This window comes from Ptychodera flava, chromosome 17 (assembly GCF_041260155.1).
Source record: "Ptychodera flava strain L36383 chromosome 17, AS_Pfla_20210202, whole genome shotgun sequence".
NCBI lineage: Eukaryota > Metazoa > Hemichordata > Enteropneusta > Ptychoderidae > Ptychodera > Ptychodera flava.
In genome coordinates this window covers 40,101,778-40,127,916 of record NC_091944.1, presented here as the reverse complement: position 1 = coordinate 40,127,916, position 26,139 = coordinate 40,101,778, and the positions used below count along the sequence as shown (strand labels likewise).

At 38.2% G+C, this 26,139-nt stretch overlaps 1 protein-coding gene across 5 annotated transcripts in view; it reads right to left on the bottom strand.

Moving 5' to 3' along the window:
• LOC139116309 (DNA repair protein XRCC1-like) overlaps window positions 1–26,139 on the bottom strand; it is a 216,354-nt gene that overhangs the window by 15,798 nt on the left and 174,417 nt on the right. The window lies entirely within an intron of this gene.

Genomic DNA, 26,139 nt, shown 5'->3' with positions numbered 1-26,139 from the left:
TATCTCTCCAAAATCAACAAAGAGTAAGGCAACCATCTGCGACTTATTTCCAAATTTTTTACTCTTTTGCAAACAGCCATATCTTCCTTGGGGCAATCTCTTAATCACTTGACACCATTTGAGAATACTAATTCAACTGACACAAGCAAGCTGACACTTGGGAGCCTACAGCAGCATGTTGAGATATCAACAACAAGCGACCTAGCGGCCGATATAGCTCTGCTGTGTTTGTGTAGAGAATAACTATTTTTGAGACATGTTGATGAAGAAGGTGGAAATCTTTGATAGCTCAATGCAGTGGCCAGAAAAAAAGTGGCTAAAATAGCTGCAAAAATACACACTTGAAGATTTCATCATACTTTGAATATATCACATCGGATCATCCCTAAGAACATGTCAACCAAAGCTATCTGATGAGTAGTTTTTTGAGAATGAAATTTTCTGACCAAAAATGGCAACAATTGCCCCCAAAAATAAAAATTGCAGATTTCATCATAATTTCAAAAGATCACTTTTAGTTCATCTATAGAAACCTGTATACCAAATTTCAAAGCTGTTAGACCAGTACTTTTTGAGAAACATATGTTTTGACCAAAAATGGCTAAAATTGCCCCAAAAATTCAAAATTGCAGATTTCATCATAATTTCAATAAATATCATTTAGTTTATCTATAGAAACCTGTATACCAAATTTCAAACCTATCAGATGAGTACTTTTTGAGAAACACATTTTTTGACCAAAAATGGCTAAAATTGCCCCAAAAATACAAAATTACAGATTTCATCATAATTTCAATAAATATCATTAAGGTGATCTGTAGGAACGTGTATACAAAATTGAAAGCTATCAGATGAGAAGTTTTGGAAATACACATTTTTTGACCAAAAATACCAAAAATTGCCCAAAAATACAAAATTACACATTTCATCAGAAATTCAATACATTTTACTTAGTTTACCTATAGAAACATGTATACCAAATTTCAAAACTATCAGACCAATACTTTTTGAGAAATACATTTTTGACCAAAAATGGCAAAAATTGCCTTAAAAATGCAAATTTGCATATTTCTGCACAATTTGATCCCTAGGGACGGATGTACCAAATATCAAAGCTATCTGACAATTAGTTTTGAAGAAGAAGATCTTTAAAGATTTTTTTTACCAAAAATGATAAAAATTGCCTTAAAAATACAAATATGCAAATTTCACCACGATTTGTTCAAATCTGACTGAAGTTACCCTAAGTAAACTGCACATGTAAGTTCAAAGCAATCGGAGAAGCGGTTTCAGAGAAGAAGATTTTTTTACCAAAAACAGCAAAAAATGCCCCAAAATTGATGTTTAAACTTAAACTAATTTCTGTCATATAATTACCTACCTGTTTGTACTTATAGGACTTCTTCTCTTGATGCTCTCTAACCGCAGATAAGATCTTTAAATCTCGCCTAACACCCCCTTGGTCTATGAATAATTACCCACGATACACCAGTTTTAATCTGCAGCATAATGTGAACTCACTAGCACACTGCATGTATCAACCTTTCCTGAAGGTGAAAGTCACCCAGAAAATAGGGGTAATCAATCAAAATTTTACCATGAGAAAATAATAACCAATGGAAATTACACTCACGGCAAATAAATACACACAAAACCGTGGGGAGGAAGGGCGGGAGCAAACAGGTAGGTAATTATATGACAGAAATTAGTTTAAGTTTAAACATCAATTCTGTCACCAATTACCTACCTTTGTACTTATAGGACAAACAACAATATACCACGGACCTTAGGAGGCTGGGACAAATTATTTGCCTGAAACTACCTGTTGACTGACTGACAGCGGGCCAAGAGAATATAAACCCTCTAATTCCGAGGCCATGTCACGTAAATAAAAACTGATGAAGGAATTAGCTGACCGCCAAGTTCCTGCACGAATGACTTCGTCTGCAGGCACTCCAGCTGATAAAGCCCATGATGTTGACAGGGCTCTAACCTCATGAGCGGTCACATTTGAAAGTCGTAAATTAGTAGAAGAACTTTCCGAATATGCCCAACGTACAGCCGCAACTATCCACTTCGATATGTCGGCAGCTGAGCAATCTGTTTTAGGAGACGGAGGAAAAGGTAGAAACAGTCTAGTTCTACCTGCTCGAAAATGCTCAGTCCATTTTAAGTACCAGCGGAGGGCACGGACTGGGCACAAAACTCTCTCCTGTGGTTCAGGGCCTGTAAGTGTGTCAAGTGCTTTGATGATAACAGGCTGTGCTACTGAATCCAGAGCTTGGTTCTTGGCCAAGAAACCTGGTCTAGTGCGCAAAACAGCTTCCGTTTTGCTAATAGACAGCAAGCCCTCGTCCACACCAAAAGCATGAATTTCACTTCTGCGTCTACCTGACGCCAGGGCTATAAGAAACACAGTCTTATACGTTAGAGCCTTCAGGCTAGTAGTATGTAGCGGTTCAAACGGGGGCTCCTGCAGAGCCCGCAACACCAGTGACAAACTCCACTGAGGGACCAATTTTCTTCTCGCTGGTCTCTCAATCATGAAGTTTCTGATCATAGCGGAGAGAGAACTATTATGACCAAAGTCCTCACCTCCTAAGCCTTTAATGGTAGCTGAAATGGCAGTACGATAAACAGCAATCGTACGGGGAGAAAATTCTTTGTCTCTAAAGAGGAAAAGAAAAAAACTCCGCTAACTGTTCTACAGAGGCTTTGATTGGAGTAATCTTCCGTTCACCACACCAATCACAGAACTTCTGCCATTTGTCTTCATAGGTTGCCAGAGTACTGGCTCGCTGTGGTCTGGCGATAATGGCGGCAGTTGCCTTAGAAAAGCCTCTCTCAATGAGGGCTTGCTCGACAACTTGAACGCGTGAAGGTGGAACACGCTTGGTTCCGGGTGAGTTAGAAGTGTCCCCTGGGATAACAGATCTTTTCTTTGAGGCAGTTTCAAAGGGAAATCTATTATCAGATCTAATAGTATCGGAAACCAAGGCCTTTCGGCCACAGTGGGGCTATTAGAGTTATAATTGTCCTCTCCTCTGCTAACTTCTTGAGTACTAGTGGTAGCAGTGGTAGAGGGGGAAACGCGTATGCTGTTATGTTCTCCCAAGACATTGATAGGGCATCCACTCCTACTGCTCTGTGATCTGGTATCGGTGACACAAAGAGCGGGAGCTTGCGATTTCTGAATGTCGCAAAAAGGTCTAACATTGGAGTTCCCCAAATTGCAAATATTTGGTTCACAATGGTCTGACGTAGTGCCCACTCTGTTGATTGCACTAAGCAGTTCCGCGATAGGGCATCCGCTATGTGGTTTCGTTGGCCCGGTAGATGCCGGGCTTGGAGGCGAACATTGTGGTCTTTGCACCACATCAATAGATTCCACACCAGGAAACAAAGAGTGGGAGATCTCGTCCCCCCCATTTTGTTTATATGGGCAACTACCGTGGAATTGTCCGTGTTGACGACGACACTCTGGTTGGCCACTGAAACTTCGAAGCGCTGAAGAGCTAAAGAAAACGGCTTGCAGCTCCAACCAGTTTATGTGCCTCCTGCCCTCGGCCACTGTCCACTGACCTGCTGCATACAGGTCGTCCAGATGCGCACCCCATCCTGTGGTAGACGCATCTGTAAAAAGGAACTTGTCGGGCCTGACAGTTTTCAGCGAAACACACCGCTGTAAATTTTTCGTGTCTTCCCACCATAATAGGTGGTAACGCAGGGCAGGTCTGATAGGGATCGGATATGATATGGCATGCCAATTTGGCCGCCACATTGACAGGAGGTACAGCTGAATTGGGCGTAAACGAAGTCGAGCCCATGGGACGATGTCTATCATGGACACCATCGTCCCGATTATGCCTAATAATATTCTGGCAGGGACTGACGGCTGTGGGAGAATACCGCGTATTAGAGACAGGAGTCTGTCTATGCGATCTCGGGTCGGTGATACTATGCCTCTGTCTGAGTGCAGTCTCATCCCACGAAAACCATGTCCTGCGACGGTGTCAGAGACGATTTCTCCACACTTGGTATGAAACCGAGGCGGAGAAGAGTGTTCCAGGTCAACAAGAGATGCTTCAAGAGAATTTCCTTGGCCTTGTTGCGGAGAAGCCAGTCGTCTAAGTAAGGGTGTATTTTGACTGACTGTCTGTGTAGGAAAGCAACCACCGGATGTACTACTCTGGTGAAAACGCGTGGTGCCGTTGCCAACCCGAAGGGTAGAGCCGTGTACTCGTAAACTAGTCCGTTTACTATAAAACGGAAGTACCGGCGAAAATCCTCGTGGATTGCAATGTGAAAATGCAATATGCATCCTTCAGATCGATCGAAATTAGCCAATCGTATGGTTCTATAACAGCTAGGAGTGACCGATTTGTCTCCATCCGAAAGGAATCTACCTTTAAGAAACGACTGAGGTATGTAAGGTTCAGGATTGGCCTCCACCCTCCTGTCTTTTTTGGCACAAGAAACAGGTGGTTGTAAAACCCTGGACCCTCCAGGGATGGGTTTACACGTCTTACCACATTTTTGGACACTAACCCCTGAACTGCTTCGGTGAGTTGAGGGGCGAAACTACTGGAGTACAAGCCAGGGGGGGCGGATGTGTGAACTCTGGCTTGTAACCCTCCTTTACTATATTCAATACCCAAAGGTCGTCTGTTATGGCATCCCACTTGGGGCCAAATTGACAGAGCCGCCCTCCCACTGGAATGTCCAGTGATGGTAAGGACGGGAGGGGAGGGAGCCCGTCAGGACTGCTGGCTGGGGTGACCCATTCCCCCAGGGGTAGAAGAGGGGAAAGGTTTCTTAGCTTTACCCCGATTTGATTTGTTAAAAGGCCGAGTACGCGATTTCTGTGACTGAGGGCGTGCTTTGGCCCCTGTGGCTCCACCCTTAAATTTGTTAGTGGGTTTCGACACGTTAGTAGCTTTTGAACCACTCACTTTCTGTTTATTCCTTTCGAATAACCAAGCATTATTTTGGCACTCCTGGGTAGCCTGCTTGGCCAGGTCTGGTAAAGTGCCAGCAAACAAGTTCTTTGGGGAAAAAGGTGCTAATCGAGCCTTCCCTTTTAACTCATCAGACAATTGAACGGAGTGGCGACTCAAAAATGCATCGCGTTCAATAAGATGTAAGGCCACATGATTTCGGACAGCAAACTCAGAGAGATGATTCACTGAATTAGCGAGCGCCCTAAGAGACTGCTTAGCTTTATCAGGGAGTTGCAAAGCTTGCAATTCACGCACAGTTAACCCCAAAAGCCAGTCAATATATGATGCTGCACAGATGGTCATATTAACTGTGTCACCCAGCTGGCGAAACATAGGCATATCAATCGAAATGGTCTTAAAAGACGATGACTGATTATCCACAGTATTGGCGTCTGTTTATCCAAATGCGAAAGTCCCCCAGAAAAGAGAGGCATGAGTCTTATAATATTTATTTTTTAAACTAGACCTTGCCCATGGATACTTGCCGATTGGCAAAGGGTTAGAATCTTGCACTTCTCCTGTTACTTCTCTCCTAACTTTTTCGAGGTTTGAAGTGATAACTCAAGAAATGGGTAACGACCTGTGAGCAACCTGCTTCTCTGGGCCATTAGACAGTTCCGAAGCAGTGACTGACTCAATCTGGGCAGGTGCCTGAGGCTTCGGACAGTCACTACCAAAAGCTTCATATACCCAGGAAATGCACTGTGCAAAATTTGATTCCCTAGGTTTAGCTTTTGATTCTGCCACGCTAACCTGGTCCTCTGGCAAATCGGAATCATGTTGCGGTGCCTTAGCTATAGTCTCGCTAATGACTGATTGCGTGGTAATATTATCCGACTGATAACCCTCCAACTCGACATCCACTGAAGGGATTATCTCTGGATTGTGATCTCCCTCCCCCTTTGAAAGTGAATGGACTGGCCCTGAAGGCTCACCCTCACTTTCTACCGGGGAAACATAGCTCTTATGAGGGTCCCTTGAGAGCGAATTCTCAGAATTAGCATGGGGACCAGACAAGGAAGGGCGCGGCTGTAATTCGATCGACGCGTTCTTACTGCCGGATGCCGCGAAGTGCTGAGTCATTGTCCGGGCGCCATCTTGTTTTTTTCCCCTTCCTCATATCGCGCGAGAGGGAAAAATCACTAGCGCTACAAGTCTCTTGCCCCCGACGCAGAGTGGTACGTGCATCACACGACGCTCCCACTCGGCCAGAATCTTGGGGGCTATGCCGAGAAGGCATTCTCTCAGTGAAAAGAGGCTGCGTAGCGGTACCACCCAATCCAGCATTAATCAGCATTTGCTGCTGAACTGATAGTGACTCCGCTATGGCGTGCAACGCCCCGCTCAAGTCGTGGTCCCGTTCAAAACGCCTAGAGGTTGAATATCGACGTCTGGACCTCGGGAAATCATCATCGGAATCAGAATAGTCAGAATGATATAACCCTAAATTGATGATAGTAACCGGCCTCTCTCTCTGGTGAACGGAAATCGTGTCTAAAACGCTTAGGTTCGCGTCTAGATCTTTGGTGTTCGACCTTTGGGTCGAAGGTCGGACGGTCTGGAGAGCTCAATCGAGCCCCATAATCGTCATACCGATAGGGCGATTGATCACGCTCCCTGTAAGTTCTGCAAGGGGAGCGATGACGTCTACCCTCCAAACGCTGAGGCGGAAAATCATTACGACGTAAGCCTCGACTGGAACGAGAGATATAATTCGGACTAGAACGTCGCTTCAGAGATCTTTCGCGGCATAAGTCCTGTCTAACTTCAACGTTAGGTTTGCCTACACTAGGTACCGCGTGACCTCTTGGGTTTCCTTGGTACTACTGTCGGACATATCTATCGTTCTCCCTAAACCTGAACCACTTACCTTATCCGCCTGACCAATCGTCGAGTCTTCCAAATTCCGGGAAGCCGACTGCCGGTCGGAGGGATAAATATTTTCGTTGGTCAGAGTCATAGGAACTTCACCGCCATCTGAACCAACGATTCTGCGTTCCGAACTTGGTAGCGTAGATGGAGAATTCACAAATCGTTGGCTAGCAAACGCAGTGGGAGAAGAAGTATTGTCCCATTTGAAATCAGACCAATTATGACAAATGTCACAAGTATTGGACCGATTACAAGCGCGGCAAAGATGGCACTTGTCGTGCCGATTGAGGTTCGACATTTCATGTCCGCAAACACCCTCGCGTCGGACTTGCAAACTCATGACGTAAATAACAAGAAAGCTGGCCGACGAAACGAAAAGAAAAAAACGAGAATGGAAATTGGGAAAAAACGATACGTCTGATAAACCAAAAGGCGGGAACGGCACCAATTGCCGGGAAAACAATTAAGAACAAAGTCTTCAAAGAAGAACAAAGGCGATGTGAAGAACACAAAAAACGGCACAACAATAGTGAAGATACACTTAGCTGTCTAGTGAGTTCCCGAAAAAAAACACCGAAAAGCAATCTAGAGTGGATAAAATCCAAGCGGTAACGAGAGCTTCTTCAATACACGTCCAAGTGTAATGAGCACAGAGAAAAAACTGGTGTATCATGGGTAATTATTCATAGACCAAGGGGGTGTTAGGCGAGATTTAAAGATCTTATCTGCGGTTAGAGAGCAGTTAGAGAAGAAGTCCTATAAGTACAAACAGGTAGGTAATTGGTGACAGAAATACAAATATGCAAATTTCACCACGATTTGAACAAACGTAAGTGAGGTCATCCCAAGTGAACTGCATATAAAATTTCAACGCAATTGGACTTGCGGTTTCAGAGGAGAAGGCAATTGTTGACGGACGACGACGACGACGACGGCGGACAACGACGGACGATGACGGAAAATCAATCTATTTGATAAGCTCCGCGTCGCTGACAGCGGAGCTAAAAAGGGAAGGCTGTACATTAGATTTGCTTATAACACATTCATTAGGGCAATCGCTTCACTCCATGAAATCAGACAATTCACTCCTCTGAGCATGGCCTCTTACATTTTGAGTGAATGTTCAATGACCAACCAACAACAAGATAACAATATCACACCATGATGTACAATGAACATTGACAATCTCAATGACGTTCTCTTAGTCAAAATGATTAGTCATCTTTGTAATACCAACCAAGAAAATTTGTTTGCATAATTATTTCCAAAGGGCTGTGTACACTGAGGTCCTCAAAACTATTGCCCTTGTTAAAAAGTAAATTGATCATAAGCAAAGTGCATGCACCATGGTTCTCAGAGACAGAATCAACTTTGAGAAAAGATGTTCGTAGACTTGAAATGAATAGGTGTATATAAAAAAATACCGTAAAGGACACTGTGCTAACATTGGGTTTGAATTGGTCAATTCAAGAAATATTTAAATTAGAAAAAGAAGAATGACTCCAACTTAGGTACTGGAGGTCATCTTTAGGAACATGCATATCAACTTCTATAGCAATGGGACAAGCAGATCCTAAATACATAAGCAAATGTCAACAAAAAAGTCAGCCAGAGAAGGCTTGACAAAAAAGAAAAGGTGGGAGAGTAGGGGAAAAAAAAATACCGTCAAGGACACTATGTGCTCACATTTGGTTTGAATTGGTCCATTCGAGAAAAATTTAAACCAGGAAAAACAAGAATGACAAAAGCAAATAAGGTCTCCAACTTAGGTACTGGAGGTCATCTTTAGGAACATGCATATCAACTTCTATAGCAATGGGACAAGCAGATCCTAAGTACATAAGCAAATGTCAACAACAAAAAACAGAGAAGGCTTGATAAAAAAAGAAAAGGTGGGAGTGGGCAAAAATTGCACAAGGGATCTGGTAAAAAAGTAATGCTACATCATCAATCTTCTACACCCTACCCCCTCCTGAATATAAAATGTTCCACCCCTTGGTATTACATAAGACCAAATGACAGGAAGTACATTTACAACCTTGAATATTTTTTAATTAATGCCATGAGTGTTATCATTCTAATGTAAACAGCACTTAAGGTAGTAACAGATAGTGAAATGCCTTCCACTGTGGGCGGTGATTACAACATCTGGAATTATCCTGGATCCAAATTTCTCATCGGTTCTTGTACGTCTTACATAGAAAAGTTGCAAAAATTGGTCCAAAATGAAAAAAATCACCTTAGCTTTGTTTTCTGGATCAAATTTTCCTACAAAATGATACCAAACATGACAAAATTATGTTAACAGCCTTCAAAATTGTCTCACAACATATCCTGGGTTGGTGTAGGTCATTTAAGGTCACAAACTGAGAAAATTACCTGAAATATACAAATTTTGGGGTTTCCCATCACTTTGAGCAGAAAATTTATCTAATGGCATCTTTCGGGACTTTATACCAAATTACAAAGCTACCAAACAAGGGACTTTATACTAAATTACAAAGCTATCAAACAAGTAATTTTGAGATAAAGTTTTCTTGACCAAAAATGACAATATTGTCTTAAAAATACAAATTTGTATATTTCAGGACAATTTCAACATATCTAACTATTGTCATCTCTGTACGTCTGTGTACCAAATATGAAAGCTGTCTGTCCAGGGGTTTTAAAAAGGAAATACTGTTCAAGATTTTTTGACCAAAAATGACAAAATTGCTCAAAAATAGTAATTTTCCTAATTTTGTCACAATTTCAACAAATTAGAAAAGTAACACCCTTGCAAAGAGACAACCAAAATTTGAGAGCGATTGGGCTGGCAGTTTCAGAAAAGAAGAATTTTTACTGAAAATGAGAAAAATCACCAAAAAATTCAGCAAAAATACAAAATTAAGGATATTATCACAATATTTATAAAACTGTATAAGGTTCACCTAAGGTACTTGCACACAAATTTTCAAAGCAATCAAAAGAGCGGTTCTTGAGTTATTAATGCTTAAGCATTTTCACATTTTGTAAGCTCATTTGCATAATTTTGGCAACGCAGACTTCATTTGAACAAAATCCCATCTATAGCCCAGGATGCATCGACACACCAAATACCAAGCTGAAATGTGCAGTGGTTTGCGTGTTTTTGATGTTGACGGACATACTGTACATACATACATACACACATACACACAGACGCCATCGACTTCAGCCTACACGATAAACTCACATTGGTATAACCAAATGTGAGCTAATAAAGAGAGAGGAAAAAATGTACAAAGGATCTAGTAAAAATGTAATGCTACCTCATCAATCTTCTAGACCCTACCCCCTCCTGAATATCAAATGTTCCACCCCTTGGTATTGACCATGTTTACTTTAAAGAGCTACAATGGCCAGATGGCGGGAAATGTACCGTATTCCTCTGATTCTAAAACCCCCTTTTCAGAATCAAAGGTGACGGAAAAGATGTGGGGGTCATATAAACGGATGTCACCGCGAAATCGAACGTCGTATTAATTTATGCTAATTAATGCAATGTTACGCACATTTTATTCCAATGTTTTTTGATTCACGCTAGCGGTGCAGCCAACTCATACTTTGTGATATCGACTCATGGCCATGCCGTCGATACTGGCAGTCGAATCTGTACAGTATAAATTAATGGAGATCGACAAGTTTTGAAATTTAGCGTATTTGCCATACTTTATTTTGCTAAACAATACAATAGCAATAAATCTTCGTATTTCATGTACAGATAATCACCACGATAGCCTACTTCGTTTCAACAAGTACGCTCCCCAGCACAGCAGCAGCAGCTAGCTCCCCACAGCATGGCCGCAGAAGGTCAGACAGTGAGTAAAGTTCCGCTGGCTGTGATTGGTCAATTCACGCAATAGGTCAAAGGTGTCAGTGCATGAGGTCAGGGTAAAATTCTGTTCAGCACATGCACACAGTGTGATGGTGTCCGCGCAATGTTTTCTATTTACGATTTTCAATTACTGTACTCCTTAAAATAAACGATCAATTACACGTTGTGAGTATTATTTTGCTTCTACGGTAGTTTCAAAAAGTCTAACAATATCTCGAAACGAAAATGTGATCTTACAAACAGGCAGGCTCGAACTTTTAAAGTGTTGAAGCATCTGCTGGCCGAGATGAAAGATTGCTAAGCCAATCTGCTTACAATTTGATGTTCATTGAATTTTTGGCAATAAATCTTTGAAGTTTTTTTTTTATTACTTGTATAGATGAATGAAATGTATCTTGATGTGGAATATTCAGTCATATATGATCTACTGTTCGGAATATGGTACGAACATGCACGTTTTTGTTCTAACTGTAAGTGTATAGGGCCGTTTATGAAGTTAGAAATGCCGTTCAAACAATAAATACCTTTATTACATGAAAAAATAGCGTCAATGACACTGTAGCTCCCATCCTGGACTATTTAGTGTTTGTTCTCTGGTCAGATATTTGAACATGTGTGAAAGGGATAAAGTGCATGAAGTGAAAATACTTAAATGAAATGTACTGGAGACAGTGAAATATGTTTAATGTAATTATTCAGAATATAAAATGGAAAAAATACAGAATTAGATATATCGAATACTGTGATACAACCATTAACTCAACAAGTCATTTACAATGACATAGTCCCCACTTGTAATAGGAGTATTAGTCTTGATGGGGCAGGAAAATGTGGTCATTAAGAAGTATCACTGGAGTGTATATGTTGAGATCTATGGGCACATAGGTCTATGTCGTTGTTCCCAATTTGAAACACATGAGGCATGTCTAAGTTATGGTTCTAAATCGGGAAAAAAAGATCAGACCTCTAGCAGTATTGGCCAGCCAAGAAATATATGCGCATAATAAATGAGGTACAAGATGTGACATCTTAAGGTCTAATATCCTATCAAAATTGGAGGGTATAGAACTTGTGGTTACTGAAATATGCATATATATGTATAATCAAGGTCAAAGGTCATCGAGGTCACATGACATTTTGAAAAAAAAAAATTATATTGCTAATTAATCCCTATATGCCAAAAAAATCAGATCTCTAGCTCTATTCGCTTGCCCAGAATTAGATGTGTACATAATTAATGAGGTAAAGCGTGTGTTGTCATAAGGTCTCCCATCCTACTAAATACAAAGGACATAGCACTTGTGGTTACTTATTTATTGACATAAACATATATTTTAGGTAAAAGGTCATCGAGGTCACATGACATTTGGTCAAAAAATTTCTCTCCTATAGTTATCCCTATATACCAAAAATCAGACATCCAGCTCTATTGGCTCGCTCAGAATGAGATATGCGCATAATTATTGAGGTACAGTATGTGGCGTCATAAGGTGTCCAATCATGCCAAACATGAAGGGTGTAGTACTTGTGGTTACCGAGTTATGGAAAAATATGTATATTTGAGGTCAAAGGTCACCGAGGTCACGTGACATTTTGTCAAAAAATTGTTTGCTAAGTTATCCCTATATACCAAAAATCAGACCTCTAGCTCTATTGGCTCGCTCAAAATTAGATATGCGCATAATTAATGAGGTACAATATGTGGCGTCATAAGCTGTCCCATCATACCATACATGAAGGGTGTAGCACTTGTGGTTACTGAGTTATGGACAAATATGTATATTTGAGGTCAAAGGTCACCGAGGTCACGTGACATTTTGTCAAAAAAATTGTATTGCTAAGTTATCCCTATATACCAAAAATCAGACCTCTAGCTCTATTGGCTCGCTCAAAATTAGATATGCGCATAATTAATGAGGTACAATATGTGGCATCATAAGGTGTCCCATCATACCATACATGAAGGGTGTAGCACTTGTGGTTACTGAGTTATGGACAAATATGTATATTTGAGGTCAAAGGTCACTGAGGTCACGTGACATTTTGTCAAAAAAATTGTTTTGCTAAGTTATCCCTATATACCAAAAATCAGACCTCTAGCTCTATTGGCTCGCTCAAAATTAGATATGTGCATAATTAATGGTACAATATGTGGCGTCATAAGCTGTCCCATCATACCATATATGAAGGGTGGTAGCACTTGTGGTTACTGAGTTATGGACAAAAATGTATATTTGAGATCAAAGGTCATCAAGGTCACATGACATTTTGTCAAAATATCCGAGATATCTGCGTGAACGGATGGACTCACGGATGGACAAACAGACGGACATGACCCAATCTATAAGCTCACTGGACTTCATCCGTGGGGACTAAAAATTGTGTCACTGCATCCTTTTTACAATATGAATACGATGAGAAACTAAATTTTTATTTTTTGTGGCCTTATACATGGGAGTCTATGGAGATCTGCCTTATACATGGGAGTCAATGGATGTGTAAACTAAAAATATGCAAATTTCACCACGATTTGCCCAAATTTGGGAAAGGTCACTCCTATGCACTTCCATACCAAGTTTCAAATCAATCGGACTTGTGGTTTCAGAGCAGGAGATTTTTTGACCAAAAATGGGAGAAAATTACAAAAAAATTCATGAAAAATAGCAAGTCCAAGATACTGACCCAAGATGCGCACAATCATTTCATGTCAGCCCAAAGTACTTACATGCTAATTTTTCATGTAATCTGCTCAGTGGTTATTGAGTTTTTTCAATTTTGACTGTTTTTACATTTTTTCACTTAATTTGCATATTTTTGGCAATGACAACTTCATTTGAACAAAATCTCATCTACAGCCCATCATCCATGTACACACCAAATATCAAGATGAAATGTGCAGCGGTTTTGGAGTTTTTGATGTTGACGGACAGACATACAGACATACAGACATACATACATTTTCCTAGCCTATAAGAATAGCTTCCATTGCCATATATACATATGGCTATGGGAGCTAAAAAACTATGTTACAAAATGGATAAAACATTGAAGAAAGAAATTCAAAGAATTTTCATGTCATGCGTGGAAGAAACTTCAGATGTCGCGTTTGTCGATACAATTGCCCTCTTCATCGAAGTCAAACTCGTCGAAGACTATATCGTCATCTTCCCCCTCATCATCAAACAGGAGTCCTACAGCTTCATTTGATAAGTCGTCATCGAGCACCGGAATCTCCTCGGAAATCATGTTGTCTTCAGTTCTGTCGAGCCATTCGCGATACCCGTGGAAAGGAATGATTTTTTCACCACGTGAAATGAGCGAATCGTACTTGATCTACATGTTCAACAAGTCATCGTTGATGACACAGTCCCCGCTTGTCCATTTTGTTATAATCTTTGGTGTCTAGGTAGCTGTGGTCTAGGTCGCCGTGGAATGACATTGATGCAACGGGTGCATCAGGCCTGTGACTTGCATAATAAAGTAATCTGAGGAACGTTCAATAAAATTGACCTATCTCTGCCAGTAATGACCATTGAAGGAACTTTTGATTACATCACACATAACGATGCCCTCACTGCCTCTAGTGTCATGATGGCAAATACTATACACATGGTTTGGTGGAATTTTCGAAATGCTATGGGATTGGGTATGTTGTTGTAATCAGCCATCAGCCATTTCGGATCATATAATGAAACAATTTAATGTGCACAAGAATGCAGCCATAGTATTTTATCTTCCTATCACGTTTGAACAAAATCAGTCCATCGAGGGACAGTGACCCATGTTTATGTTTCAAAGACATAAAAAAATCACACCAAAATTGTAATCAAATGGCTGTCTCTTGACCATATGGATCATAGCACAAAATTAGTAGACATGCATATGTATGCCATAGTACTTTATCTTTGTACCAAGTCTCAACAACATTAGTTAAGGAATATTTGCATATAATTAAGCCTCAAAGACATGAAAAATTCAAAAAGACCATTGGGCAGAGATATTGGAAAAAAATTACAATCTGGCAGCCATATTGGAACATGTCACGAAGAAAATTGACATGTATGCCATAGTGCTTGATCTTTGTGCCAAGTTTGGACAAAATGGGTGTAATGACCTTTGAATTATGCTTCAAAGACATGCAAAATTCCAACAAAATGGCAGTTCTGCAGCCATATTGGATCCTATCGCAAGGTTAATTGATACATGCATATGCATGCCATAGTACGTGCTTTGCCTTTGTGCCAAGTTTGAACAAAATCGGTTCAAGGATGTTTGAGATACGGTTCAAAGACATGAAAAACTCGCAAAAAAATGGCCACCTGTCAGCCATATTGGATCATTTCACAAAATAAATTGGTGTTCATATGAAGGGCATACTGTTTTGCTTTTGTGCAAAATTTGAACAGAATCGGTTCAAGAATGTCTGAGTTACGGTCCAAAGACACGAAAAATTGCAAACAAAATGGCCGCCTTGCGGCCATATTGGATTGTATCGCAAACTAATTTGACATGCACATGTAGGCCATAGTGTTATGCCTTTGTGCCAAGTTTGAACAGAATCTGTTCAAGGATGTCTGAGTTATGGTCCAAAGACATGAAAAATCGCCACAAAATGGCCGCCTCGCGCCCATATTGGATTATATCGCAAAATTATTTGACATGGATATGAAAGCCATAGTGTTATGCCTTTGTGCCAAGTTTGAAGATAATCTGCTCAAGGATGTCTGAGTTATGGTCGAAAGACATGAAAAATCGCAACAAAATGGCCGCCTCGCGGCCAAATTCAATCGTATCACAAAATAAATCGACGTGCATCTGTAGGTCATAGTGCTATGCCTTTGTGCCAAGTTTGAACGAAATTGGTTCAGCAGTGTCTGAGAAACTGTTGATGACGGACGGACGGACGCACAGACGGGACCCAATCTATAAGTCCCCGCCGGACTTCGTCCGCGGGGACTAAAAACCCGACTATCTTAATGTTCATATTATGGTAGCCAAATGGCATCGAAATATTTGATTCGTATTTGATCAAGATATTCAAAAATCTGCTTATTTTGACGGTAGCAAAATGACAGTGACGAAAAGACGGCATTGTACTAGATTGAGACGCTAAAAAATCCAAGTCTTTTAATGTTCATTTACATAGCAAAATCCAAGTGGAATTTTAACACCAGAAACGATAGCACTGTTCAAGACTGACACGTTTCAAACGCCAAAAATAGTATGCCTGTTTTGAGGTTTGATATTCACTTTGACACTTGTTATTGACTTTGATAAGTAGCATAGGTGTCGCGGATATCCTTGTCTCATTACATGAAAATGGCTCTATTGTTCCAGTCAGAATTTGGGTGTACCCCCTGGGGGGTGTTATAAACAAACTGATGGCCCATTACGAATCAATAAAATAATCCTGGGGGTGTTATAAAAGGGGCGGGGTTTTAGAGTGGGAGGAATACTGTATTTACAACCTTGGGAATTTTTTAATTAGTGTTATGAGTGCTATCATTCAAATGTAAACTGCACTTAAGTTAGTTACAGATAGTGAAATGCCTTCCACTGTGGGGGTGATTATGACATCTGTAATTATCCTGGATCCAAATTTCTCATCAGTTCTTGTGTCTTACATAGAAAAGTTGCAAAAATTAGTCCGCAATGAAAAAATTTACCTCGGCTTTGTTTTCTCGATCAAATTTTCCTACAAATTGATACCAAATATGACAAAATTATGTTCACAGCCTTTGAAACTGTATCATAATATATCCTGGGTTGGTGTAGGTCATTTAAGGTCACAAACTGAGAAAATTACCTGAACTATACAAATATTGGGGGTTCACATCACTTTGAGCAGAAAATTAATCGAATAACATCCCTCAGGACTTTATACCAAATTACAAAGCTATCAAAAAAGTTATTTTGAGAACAAGTTTTCTTGACCAAAAATGACAATATTGTCTTAAAAATACAAATTTGTATATTTCAGGACAATTTCCACATATCTAATTATTGTCATTTTTGTACATCTGTGTACCAAATATAAAAACTGCCTGTCCAGGGGTTTTAAAAAGAAAATACTGTTTAAGATTTTTGACCAAAAATGACAAAATTGCTCCAAAATAGTAATTTTCCAAATTTTGTCATAATTTCAACAAATTAGAAGAGTTACACCTGCGCAAAGATCCAACCCAAATTTGAAAGTGATTGGGCTGGCAGTTTCAGAGAAGAATTTTTAACGAAAATGAGAAAAATCACCAGAAAATTCAGCAAAAATACAAAATTACGGATTTCTTCACAATATTCATAAAACTGTATAAGGTTCACCTAAGGTACTTGCACAAATTTTCAAAGCAATCAAAAGAGCGGTTCTAGAGTTATTAATTCTTGACCATTTCACATTTTGTAAGCTCATTTGCATAATTTTGGCAATGCAGACTTCATTTGAACAAAATCCCATCTATAGCCCAGGATGCATTTAGACACCAAATACCAAGCTGAAACGTGCAGTGGTTTGGGTGTTTTTGATGTTGACGGACATACTGTACGTACGTACATACATACATACATTCATACATACACACATACATACTGTCTCGAGACCTCAAGTGTCCCATTGTTTTGTAATATATAACAAGTGTGCCATGAGCTTCTATTTAACCCCTTGACTACCAAGGCCAATGTATTCCTATATACCAGGCCCCTTATGTAAATATTGATAAAATCTAGGGTGTGGTCATTGCATGAACACTGCTTAGAGTAAAAATTAAGTAAGTACCAATAAACCATATATTTTCTGAATCAGCATGAAATTTCCCACTTTCTCATACATAAGTTTTGTATTTCCAGGTCACGTGACTGATCACATGACACATCATGTGACCAGAGTTGGCAAAGAATATGAATATTTGAAGCATCAGGACGTGTTTTGAATCCATAAAATGACGCAAATTTGAATACAGTTGCAATTTTCATGGCATTGTCTTTACATATATGTAATAATAACTAACCTTTACTTTATTTATAGATGTACCTATTTAAGATTTTTCTCACAAAAGGCAGAGTAAATGAACCATAAACATCAGCATCTGACATGATTCTGTATTTGAAAATCAACACATTTTATATTTGTAAACACCTGCTTTATGTCTTCCTTGCAGAAACATGCATCTAAAATGGTTATGATTTATCAAAAAATAATTCACAATATTTAAAAATACATTTTAGGGAACAACTTATCACATGACCAAACGCATGACCAGTCATGTGACCAGCCACATTGATGTCATATGGCTGCTATAAAATTTCACTGGCTTATAGTAAAAAATTGTATTTCCTCTCGTTTCATTCACGAATATTGCTGTTAATAGAACATATTTACATATAAATCATTTGTTTTCAATACATAGACATTTCATTTCATTAAACATAGGGCCAATGTCCCTGAAGCTACTATAGACATGGATACAAAATTAAGTATTTCCTGACTGTATGAAATTATCTCACTAAGGTCATCCTAGGGACTTGTAAACCAGTAAGTTCTGTTGAATAAGTTGAGACTGTAGGTACTCAGAGAAAGCACACTGAAGACAAATGTTTGAAACTTAAGAAGTTCAAGGTCATCAAAAGCATTATAAGGAATCATGTTACACTTTCATTGCACTGTTTACACAGATTGCATAATTGCTATAAATAGCACATGAGGAATCTTACAGCCAAGCTTTACCATAAAAACCATATCACTTTGACCACTCTTTTAATTGACCACTCTATTTTTTTCCTCAAAAAGTAATTTTATTTTATCCTTACCAAGTCAACCATAAATGGAAATTAGAACTTTCTCTATCTCTATTTATTTGACCACCCTATTATGACAAACTATTATGAGCAATTTCTTTTAGATAACATAAATAGTGGTTCAGAATATCAAAGTTGGGATTCAGGAAAGTTGCCTTTACATGTTTTAATCCTCCAAGATGGTAAGCATTTCACTACGAACTGTCAAAAAAGTTGAACTTTCTGATAAGTCAACACTAAAATTATTTTGGCTTTGATGATTTCCTAATTAATTCAATTATTTAAAATCTTATTAATTATTTTTTTCTGGGTGAATTGATAGGGTTTATACAGTACAAGAATTACATACAATGTAAGTCAAATTTTGACCAAAAATGACAAAAAAATTCCTTAAAAATACACATTTGCATATTTCATCACAATTTGAACAAATCTAAGTTGGGTTATCCCTAGGGACCTGTATACCAAATAACAAAGCTGTCTGACCAGCGGTTATGAAGAAGAAGATTTTTTACCAAAAACACCTTTTTTGGCATTAATTTGCCTATTTTCAACGATATCAAAAAATTAAAAAAAATAGTTTCTCAAAATCATATTTTTCATCTACACAACAAATATCAAATCAGTAAGTACTGCGGTTCTCAAGATATTTGAGTGGACGGACGCCTCACAAACGGACATACATACATACATACATACATACAGACTGACGACGGACGCCGGACGGATACCCATCCAAATAGCTTCTATAGACTATAGTCTATAGTAGCTAAAAAACCAAACCATAAACATCTTTGCGATCGTCCGTACTTCTGAAAACTGTAAACAATCAGTGCGACGCTTCTGTGATCAGCCTGACCTTTCAGGGTCGAGGTCATGGGTCACGACATTTGCTTCCGGATTTTGGCCATACTCGGACGTACGGGGGCGCAATCACATTCAGGCCAGATCGGAATACATCAATCTTAGTAGCGCTGTGTGCCGACGCCAAAATTACGGGATTTTTAGCGACAAAAACGAAGCAAATATGCCTATTTAACTGTGCCGGATATTTCCGGCACTCAAGGTATATGGTAATTCAATATGGCGCCGGATATATCCGGCGCCATAGGTAGTCAAGGGGTTAAAGGAGAGAAACTTCTCAAATATTTTTTTTCCCTGTAATTTCCTGTGAGAACACATGGACAGATGCTCAGGACTCTATGCTGGTGCTACCTTGATAACTAACCTACAACTTGTAACGCCATTGTCTAACCTGTTCACCCCAATTTCCTGTAGACAGGTCCACACTCACCATTGATAACAATGGGTTTGGGCCATACCATGGTAGTGAAAGACTGTAACATGTGAGGTCGTGGATACTTAATCTCTGAATGTCAAAGTCTGTATATTGACTCAAGGAAGTTTACTTAACAAATGCCTATGGTCATCTCAAAAGTGAGAATCTAAACTATGAAATATGTTTTTTTTTATTGCTTTTGATGCCCAAAAGAGCATAGAAATCTCTTATACTTCGAATCAGCCATCCTGCATATTTCTAACATTCATCAAAACCTAATTTCTGTTCCACAACTCATAAAACAGTCCACAATGCAGGATTGGTGTACATTCCACAACTACATATATGAAAGACCCCTAAAATCAATTAGTTAACAAGCGACCTAGCGGCCGATATAGCTCCGCTGTGTTTATGTAGAAAATAACTATTTTTGACACATGTTGATGAAGAAGGTGGAAATCTTTGATAGCTCAATGTAGTGGCCAGAAAAAAGTGGCTAAAATAGCTGCAAAAATACACAATAGAAGATTTCATTGTACTTTGAATATATCACATTGGATCATCCCTAAGAACATGTCAACCAAAGCTATCTGATGAGTAGTTTTTTGGAGAATAAAATTTTCTGACCAAAAATGGCAACAATTGCCCCAAAAAATAAAATTTGCAGATTTCATCATAATTTCAAAAGATCAAATTTAGTTCATCTATAGAAACCTGTATACCAAATTTCAAAGCTATTGAACAGTACTTTTTGAGAAACACATTTTTTAATCAAAAATGAAAAAATTGACCCAAAAATTCAAAATTGCAGATTTCATCATAATTTCAATAAATCTAATTTAGTTCATCTATAGAAACCTCTATACCAAATTTCAAAGCTATCAGATGAGTAGTTTTGGAAATACACATTTTGACCAAAATTGGCAAAAATTGCCCCAAAAATACAAAATTACAGATTTCATCAGAAATTCAATATATATTACTTAGCTCATCTGTAGAAACCTGTATACCAAATTTCAAAGCTATCAGACCAGTACTTTTTGAGAAACACATTTTTTGACCAAAAATGGCAAAAATTGCCCCAAAATTACAAAATTGCAGATTTCATAATAATTTCAATAAATATCATTAAGGTGATCTGTAGGAACCTGTATACCAAATTGCAAAGCTATCAGATGAGTAGTTTTGGAAATACACATTTTTTGACCAAAAATGGCTAAAATTGCCCCAAAAATACAAAATTGCAGATTTCATAATAATTTCAATAAATATCATTTAGTTCATCTGTAGGAACCTGTATACCAAGTTTCAAAGCTATCAGATGAGTACTTTTGGAAATACACATTTTTTGACCAAAAATGGCAAAAATTGCCCAAAAAATACAAAATTACAGATTTCATCAGAAATTCAATATATATTACTTAGTTCATCTATAGAAACCTGTATGCAAAATTTCAAAACTATCAGACCAGCACTTTTTGAGAAATACATTTTTTGACCAAAAATCGCAAAAATTGCCTTAAAAATGCAAATTTGCATATTTCTGCACAATTTGAACAAATCTGAAATAGATCATCCCTAGGGACCTATGTACCAAATATCAAAGCTATCTGACCGGTAGTTTTGAAGGAGAAGATTTTTAAAGATTTTTTTACCAAAAATGACAAAAATTGCCTTAAAAATACAAATATGCAAATTTCACCACAATTTGAACAAATCTGTCTGAAGTCACCCTAAGTAAACTGCATATCAAATTTCAAAGCAATCAGACAAGCGGTTTCAGAGAAGAAGATTTTTTTACCAAAAACACCAAAAAATGCCCCAAAAATACAAATATGCAAATTTCACTACGATTTGAACAAACTTTAGTGAGGTCACCCCAAGTGAGCTGCATATAAAATTTCAAAGCAATCGGACTTGCGGTTTCAGGGGAGAAGGCAATTGTTGACGGACGACGACGGACGACGACGACGACGACGACGGACGACGACGACGACGGACGACGACGGACGACGACGGAAAATCAACCTATTTGATAAGCTCCGCGTCGCTGACAGCGGAGCTAAAAAGGGGGGTGAGAAATTTCCCAAAACTATATAACCGCCGCTCCCTTTGGCTCCATTGTTCGGAATCGGAACCTTGGAATTAGTCTATGTATCGGTATCAAATATCAACGCAGTCTGTTCAGCAGTTTTTGACTTTTTGTCGTTTACGGAAAATGGACGACATCTAACACCGGTTGAAACTACCCCTATATCACAACTTCCAGTTGTGATAAAAATCAGACATTCAGCTCTATTGGCTTGCTCAGAATGAGATATGTGCATAATTAATGAGGTACAGTATGTGGCGTCAGAAGGCGTCCCATCATACCATACATGAAGGGTGTAGCACTTGTGGTTACTGAGTTATGGACAAATATGTATATTTGAGGTCAAAGGTCACCAAGGTCATGTGACATTTTGTCAATAAAGTTGTATTGCTAAGTTATCCCTATATACCAAAAATCAGACCTCTAGCTCTATTGGCTCGCTCAAAACTAGATATGCACATAATTAATGAGGTTTAATATCTGGCATCATAAGGTCTCCCATCCTACTAAATATAAAGGACATAGCACTTGTGGTTACTTATTTATGGACAAATATGTATATTTGAGGTAAAAGGTCAGCAAGGTCATGTGACATTTTGTCAAAATAATTGTATTGCTAAGTTATCCCTATATACCAAAAATCAGACCTATAGCTCTATTTGCTCGCTCAAAATTAGATGTGCGCATAATTAATGAGGTACAGTATGTGGCGTCATAAGGTGTCCCATCATACCATACATGAAGGGTGTAGCACTTGTGGTTACTGAGTTATGGACAAAAATGTATATTTGAGGTCAAAGGTCACCAAGGTCATGTGACATTTTGTCAAAAAATTTGTATATTGCTAAGTTATCCCTATATACCAAAAATTAGACCTCAAGCTCTATTGGCTCGCTCAAAATTAGAAATGCGCATAATTAATAAGGTACAATATGTGGCTTCATAAGGTGTCCCCATCATACCATACATGAAGGGTGTAGCAAGTGTGGTTTCTGAGTTATGTACAAGTATGTATATTTGAGGTAAAAGGTCACGAAGGTCATGTGACATTTTGTCAAAGAAATTGTATTGCTAAGTTATCCCTATATACCAAAAATCAGACCTCTAGCTCTATTGGCTTGCTCAAAATTAGATATGCACATAATTAATGAGGTTTAATATCTGGCGTCATAAGGTCTCCCATCCTACTAAATATAAAGGACATAGCACTTGTGGTTACTTATTTATGGACAAATATGTATATTTGAGGTCAAAGGTCACCAAGGTCATGTGACATTTTGTCAAAAAAATTGTATTGCTAAGTTATCCCTATATACCAAAAATTAGACCTCTAGCTCTATTGGCTCGCTCAAAACTAGAAATGCCCATAATTAATAAGGTACAATATGTGGCTTCATAAGGTGTCCCATCATACCATACATGAAGGGTGTAGCAAGTGTGGTTACTAAATTATGTACAAATATGTATATTTGAGGTAAAAGGTCACCAAGGTCATGTGACATTTTGTCAAAAAAATTGTATTGCTAAGTTATCCCTAAAATCAGACCTCTAGCTCTATTGGCTCGCTGAAAATTAGATAGGCACATAATTAATGAGGTTTAATATGTGGCGTCATAAGGTCTCCCATCCTACTAAATATAAAGGACATAGCACTTGTGGTTACTTATTTATGGACAAATATGTATATTTGAGATCAAAGGTCATCAAGGTCACATGACATTTTGTCAAAATATCTGAGATATCTGTATGAACTGATGGACTCATGGATGGACGAACAGACGGACATGACCCAATCTATAAGCCCACTGGACTTCATCCGTGGGGACTAAAATTTGTGTCACTGCATCCTTTTTGCAATATGAATACGATGAGAAACTAAATTTTTATTTTTTGTGGCCTTATACATGGGAGTCTATGGAGATCTGCCTTATACATGGGAGTCTATGGACGTGTAAACTAAAAATATGCACATTTCACCACGATTTGCCCAAATTTGGGAAAGGTCACTCCTATGCACTTCCATACCAAGTTTCAAATCAATCGGACTTGTGGTTTCAGAGAAGAAGATTTTTTGACCAAAAATGGGAGAAAATTACAAAAAAATTCATGAAAAATAGCAAGTCCAAGATACTGACCCAAGATGCGCACAATCATTTCATGTCAGCCCAAAGTACTTACACGCTAATTTTTCATGTAATCTGCTCAGTGGTTATTGAGTTTTTTCAATTTTGACCGTTTTCACATTTTTTCACTTAATTTGCATATTTTTGGCAATGACAACTTCATTTGAACAAAATCTCATCTACAGCCCCTCATCCATGTACACACCAAATATCAAGATGAAATGTGCAGTGGTTTTGGAGTTTTTGATGTTGACGGACAGACATACAGACATACAGACACACAGACATACATATATACAGACAGTTCCCTAGCCTATAAGAATAGCTTTCATTGCCATATATACATATGGCTATGGGAGCTAATAAAAACAGTTTCTCAAAATCATATATTTTATCCACACAACAGATATCAAATCAGTAAGTACTGCAGTTCTCAAGATATTTGAGTAGACAGACGCCTCACAAACGGACATACATACATACACATACATACATACATACATACATACATACATACATACATACATACATACATACATACATACATACAGACTGACGATGCACGCCGGACGGATACCATCCCAATAGCTTCTATAGACTATATTAGTCTATAGTAGCTAATAAACGAGAGTTAATTACATTCTAATTAAAGTAAACAAGACTTGCTTAAATCAAGATTTACGTCATAAAAAAACAGCATATCTGTCAGGTTATAAAGAATCTTAAAGCCCCCACTCAATTATCAGATTTATCTAATATAAATATTATTTCCTTGATAAAATTTAAAATGGAAAACAAAAGAATGACAAACTGTTAATGGGCTGTTGACACATTCGCTAATGCGAGAACCAGGGATTGAGAAGGGCGCCTTTAAGCTGGTTACCTTTGTCATTATTTTCATTTTAACTTTCAAATTAACATTGTAAGTAAGTTCTGTTGAATAAGTTGAGACTGTACGTACTCAGAGAAAGCACACTGAAGAGACAAATGTTTGCAACTTAAGAAGTTCAAGGTCATCAAAAGCATTATAAGGAATCATGTATCACTTTCATTGCACTGTTTACACAGATTGCATAATTGCTATAAATAGCACATGAGGAATCTTACAGCCAAGCTTTACCATAAAAACCCTATCACTTTGACCACTCTTTTAATTGACTACTCTATTTTTTCCTCAAAAAGTAATTTTATTTTATCCTTACCAAGTCAACCATAAATGGAAATTAGAACTTTCTCTATCTCCATTTATTTGACCACCCTATCATGACAAACTATTATGAGCAATTTCTTTTAGATAACATACAGGGCACAATAAATGACGGTTCAGAATATGTCAAAGTTGGGATTCAGGAAAGTTGCCTTTACATGTTTTAATCCTCCAAGATGGTAAGCCATTTCACTATGAACTGTCAAAAAAAGTTGAACTTTCTGATAATTCTACACTAAAATTATTTTGGCTTTGATGATTTCCTAATTAATTCTATTCTTTAAAATCATATTAATTATTTTTTTCTGGGTGAATTGATAGGGTTTATACAGTACAAGAATTACATACAATGTAAATCAAATTTCGACCAAAAATGACAAAAGAAATTCCTTAACCCTTTCACCACTATGGTTTTTCCCAAATCCATTGTTTTCTATGGTTAAGTTGGACCTGTACACAGGGAACTGGGGGTGAAAGGGTTAAAAATACAGATTTGCATATTTCATCACAATTTGAACAAATCTAAGTTGGGTTATCCCTAGGGACCTGTATACCAAATAACAAAGCTATCTGACCAGCGGTTATGAAGAAGAAGATTTTTTACCAAAAACGCCCTTTTTGGTGCTAATTTGCATATTTTCAACAATATGAAAAAATTAAAAAGAAAAGTTTCTCATAATCATATTTTTTATCTACACAACAAATATCAAGTCAGTAAGTACTGTGGTTCTCAAGATATTTGAGTGGACGGACACCTCACAAACAGACATACATACATACATACATACATATATACAGACTGACACCAAACAGATACCCATCCCAATAGCTTCTATAGACTATAGTCTATAGTAGCTATAAATCAGTTTCTCATAATCATATTTTGCACCTACACAAGAAATATTAAATCTGTAAGTACTGC